Source organism: Pezoporus wallicus, unplaced genomic scaffold, assembly GCF_028554395.1.
Source record: "Pezoporus wallicus isolate ANWC-B61680 ecotype Strahan unplaced genomic scaffold, APGP_CSIRO_Pwel_v1 contig_2870, whole genome shotgun sequence".
Taxonomy (NCBI): Eukaryota; Metazoa; Chordata; class Aves; order Psittaciformes; family Psittacidae; genus Pezoporus; species Pezoporus wallicus.
The window spans coordinates 1,267,184-1,272,110 of record NW_026636990.1 but is presented as its reverse complement, the minus strand read 5'-3'; the positions used below and the strand labels follow the sequence as shown (position 1 = coordinate 1,272,110).

The 4,927-nt window shown below is 44.5% G+C and overlaps 1 long non-coding RNA gene across 1 annotated transcript; it reads right to left on the bottom strand.

The window, feature by feature from the left end:
• Positions 1-455: 455 nt before the first annotated feature.
• On the bottom strand, positions 456-4,362 carry LOC130595682 (uncharacterized). Its single transcript, XR_008971364.1, has 3 exons — positions 4,302-4,362; positions 3,647-3,867; positions 456-639 (listed from the first exon to the last, which is right to left on the bottom strand). It is a non-coding gene; the product is annotated as an uncharacterized LOC130595682 (long non-coding RNA).
• Positions 4,363-4,927: the final 565 nt, after the last annotated feature.

The following is a 4,927-nucleotide window of genomic DNA, read 5'->3' as shown; positions in this document are numbered from 1 at the left end:
TAGCATCTTCCCCAGTGCCCCGGACAGTGGGATGCAGTGCACTCTCAGCAAGTTTGGGGAGCCAGTAATGTGTACTATCAGAGCCCTGCAGCAGGCAGGTAGGCTGGGTTACGTGTTCAGTGCTCCTGCAGTCCCATCCAGAGTACAGTTCTTCTTGTAATCACAAAGGCAATGTTAGATCAAACCGTGAACAATTTTGGAGAGGTAAAATGCTGGAGATTCAAATACTAGGTTGGTCAAATCAAGCTCAATTCTGACCCACTGAGGAAAAGAAGTGACTGAGGAGACAAATGAGGAAAAATCAAATCCCAGTGGGATCACACTTTTATACTAATTCCCTCCGCTCTACCCATTTCACAGTTCTTGGATCTATGTGTAAATCATGATCACAAGAATGATGGGGTAGCGAGTTTGTGTTAATCGCATGACAACCTGGAGGGAGGAGGTCAGGTGAGAACACACCTTCGGAAGCATTGGGCAGGGGAGAGAGTGATGCAGAGAGACAAGGGGATGCTGCCAGCAAATGCTTCCTGTTTTGATCCATGGGGGGAATGAGCAGCATAGGCTCCTGCACTTACCGTGAGAAAGCTCTTCCTTCCTATATCTCTCTTCCAGCTCCAGAGGTCAAAGGAAGCTGGTCTGCCCGAAAACAAGCAGAAAAGGAGCAGAGTCCAAGTTTGTCACTGCAACATACCCACTGCTACCCACAGAGACCAGCCATGGTCTGCTGTGCCCCCCCGACAGTTTGCTACAATCTCCTTTTTATTGAATCATACTTTGAACCAACAAAAGTCAAGGATATGTAATTCCAGTTTTATCAGACCCATATAGATCTGGAAAATTATCTTTGACTATCAGGGAAATAATTTATTCCACAAAAGTACACAGAATAATGTCCCACAACCTGTTCTGCATTACACTGCAGTGCTGATTTTTTTTCAAAGAGTTAAAGAAGCAGAATTTTCAGTTGAATATTAAAAAAAAGAAAAAAAAATGCATACTTGGGTACAACTATAACTATTTGCAGACATAATTTATCTTTTTTCAGCTGAAGAAGCCTGGAGAGAAGGGAAGAGAAATATGAAAATATGCTTGAATTTTCATTCCCAAAATAATTTAATTTAGAAATGAACACCGAATAATTTATTTAATTTTTTTTTAAGTCCTAAGATAATGATATTTTTTCTTTTTTTTCCAGTTCAACAAAATAACAACAACTGTTTCATTTAAATCAGAGGCTAGATTTGCGATTCAAACTAATCCACAAACTAAGATGCCTCCTCGAAAATCAGTTGCAGGGCAGCTGTCTAGGGGAATATGCCACAGTTTCAAGAATATCAGTTCCTAAGATTTAGACATGCTTGTATATTGAGCCATAAACTCTTACCATCAATCTAAAGCCAGCATCTAAAAAAACCTTAAGACAGAGATACGCTGCTGATTAACAAGTTATATTAGTCCATAGGACCTTATGAAATCCATCTGCGGGTCCTGAAGGAGCTAGCTAATGAAGTTGCTAAGCCATTGCCCATCATATTTGAAAAATCATGGCAGTCAGGTGAAGTTCCTGATGATTGGAAAAAGGAGAATATAACCCCCATTTTCAAGAAGGGGAAAACAGATGACCCGGGGAATTACAGACCAGTCACTCTCACCTCTGTGCCTGGCAAAATCTTGGAGCAGGTTCTCCTGGAAGGCATGCTAAGGCACGTGAAAATCAACAAGGTGCTTGGTGACAGCCAGCATGGCTTCACTAAAGGGAAATCCTGCCTGACCAATTTGGTGGCCTTCCCTGATGGGGTTACGGAACTGATGGACAGGGGTAGAGCAGTTGATGTCATCTACCTGGACTTGTGCAAAGCGTTTGACACTGTCCCACACGACATCCTTGTCTCTAAATTGGACACATCAGTTTGAAAGATGGACCACCCAGTGGATAAGGAATTGTCTGGATGGCCACACGCAAAGAGTTGTGGTCAATGGCTCAATGTCCAACTGGAGACCAGTAACGAGTGGTGTCCCTCAGGGATCAGTGTTGGGACCGGTCTTGTTCAACATCTTTGTCAGTGACATGGACGGTGGGATTGAGTGCGCCCTCAGCAAGTTTGCCGATGACACCAAGCTGTGTGGTTCGGTTGATATGCTAGAGGCAAGGAATGCCATCCAGAGGGACCTTGACACACCTGTGAGGTGGGCTGATGCCAACCTCATGAAGTTTAACCATGCCAAGTGCAAGGTCCTACACCTGGGTCAGAGCAATCCCAGGCACAGCTACAGGTTGGGCAGGGAAGAGATTCAGAGCAGCCCTGCGGAGAAGGACTTGGGGGTATTGGCTGATGAGAAACTGAACATGAGTCGGCTTCAGTGTGAGCTCGCAGCTCAGAAAGCCAACCGAATCCTGGGCTGCATCAAAAGGAGCGTGACCAGCAGGTCGAAGGAGGTGATCCTGCCCCTCTACTATGCTCTTGTGAGACCTCACCTGGAATATTGTGTGCAGTTCTGGTGTCCTCAACATGAAAAGGACGTGGAACTTTTGGAAGAAGTCCAGAGGAGGGCCATGAGGATGATCAGGGGACTGGAGCACCTCCCGTATGAAGACAGGCTGAGAAAGTTGGGGCTGTTCAGTCTGGAGAAGAGAAGGCTGAGTGGAGACCTCATAGCAGCCTTCCAGTATCTGAAGGGAGGCTGTAGGGATGGTGGGGAGGGACTGTTCATTAGGGACTGTAGTGACAGGACAAGGGGTAACGGGTTAAAACTTAAACAGGGGAAGTTTAGACTGGATATAAGAAGGAAATTCTTTCCTGTGAGGGTGGTGAGGCACTGGAATTGGTTGCGCAAGGAAGTTGTGAATGCTCCATCCCTGGCAGTGTTCAAGGCCAGGTTGGACAGAGCCTTGGGTGACATGGTTTAGCATGAGGTATCCCCGCCCATGGCGGGGGGGTGGAACTAGATGTACTTCAGGTCCTTTCCAACCCTAACCATTCTATGATTCTATATTAGGCAGTTATGTTCTAGTTCAACGTATTCAGGTCCCATCTGGCTGCCAGACTTAAAAGACAACAATGTGAAATCTGACCTTCTACAACCAGACTTAATTTTAAATTTCAACTCCTAAACATACCCAGAGTTACCATCACCTTCAATTTGGCTACCTGAAAGTTTGCTCAGAAAATGAGATGTTATGGGTTTTTCTTCTCATTGAGACTGTGTTTCAGGTTGGAAGAACCAATTAGAAGTGGAGAACATTTAAAGAATTAAAATTATTTGCTTGTTCCTTAAGGAGTGCTGACTCAGTTCTGGGGTTTTGGTTATCCCTTATTAGGAGCACTTTTTTTAAGTTCAATAACAACGGATAAACAACTTTGAACTTCTGGGAGAATTTTTTTGCCAATGGAAAACACCTATTTATGCAACTCTAGATGTTTTAAATAGTGATTAGCAATAGGATTGCAAAGAAGTCCCAGTGCACAGCTGCCAGCAAACTTACAGGGTTCCCCAGCCACTTGCCTGTGGGGCTGCTGAGAGACCTGCCCTCTAGGAGAGATATATCTGCACTATATAACCTTAATCTGCGCAATTGATTTGCCTAAGAGACAAGCTCGTGCTTCAACAGCTTTGCTTAATAAAGCTATTCTCAGGCCACAACCTACCTGTGATCCTGTGAATCAGTCTGACACTTTTCTCTGTGCCAGAAAGGTGGTTTTTGTTGGCTCTGGAGCATGGTTTGTACAGCTCACCCAACCAGGGCACAGCTTTCAATCAAAGCCACTTCACAGAGCAGCTGCCAGATTTATCCTCAAATGCTGTCTGCCTTTAGCAGCTTAATTATCTTATCAGCTTCAACATCATAAAGTTATCTACAGGCACCTGTGGGAAAGAGACAGTCTTGGGAAAAGGGCATTATCCCTCCTTTCAGGTCGACCTCAAAACTTTTTCCCAAGCCTCAACATTTGTTATGACACCAATTTCAAACCTTTGCAATAACACACTGTGATAGAGGAGACAGCAGCCAGAGCTCACACCCTTCCCACGGCCAGGAGGCTCACAAGCCCTGGAAACCACTCAGCTGTGTCCTCCCTGCCTGCAGTGGTTGCTGAAATAGCTCTGGTATCTGTATCAACCAGCCAGCAAAGGACTTTGAAAAACCCACTGGGGAGCATTTGTGGTAATGAAAACACGCAGGCCAACACTGCTTTGTGTGTGCAGGGTGTGAGCACTGCCACCAAGGGCCACCCTGCAAGGGCAATGGTGCACTGCTTGAGGTCAGGACAAGCAGCCATGTCGGTGCGTGAATCCTGTACCTGAGCCAGGCACATGCTCGGGGAAAAGCTGGAGCTGGAAGTAGTTGCTTGTGATAGTATCAGTATTGATGTCATGTTGACATGATATCATGTTTATGTCACCACCTCACATCACAAAATAAAGTAAGCAAGTAGTTTCACTAGCCTTTAACTAATAATCTTGTCTTTGAACAGCAAGTGTGCTGTGAATTTTCCTGCAAATACACTTTGCAGCAAATAGTGCAGGCAAATGCTGTTTCTCGGAAAACAAAGTAGTAAGAATGGGTCAAACCAAAGACACAGCCCAACTTCATGCCCTCAGCTGTTCCTCAAAAGGAAAGTAACCTGGCAAGTTCTTGCACTTCAGCGAGTGGAGAGCACAAAAGGAATTTTTGTTCATTTATTATTTCTGCAGAAGCACAAAATAAACACTAAGGTTGAATGAATATTATTACCTAGCTCCTAATCCTCTTAATATTGCTGTTTCTGTTTTGTTTTACATAAGAAGTGCTTAAAAATAATCTGTAAGGCGTATTTCCTTTGGCTGCATCAAAGATAAACAAAGCCTGCCATAAACCTCCACCCCAGGTTTATGGTACTCAGGATGCTAATGACTTCTCAGAATCCTTTTCTATCCACCTTCAAAT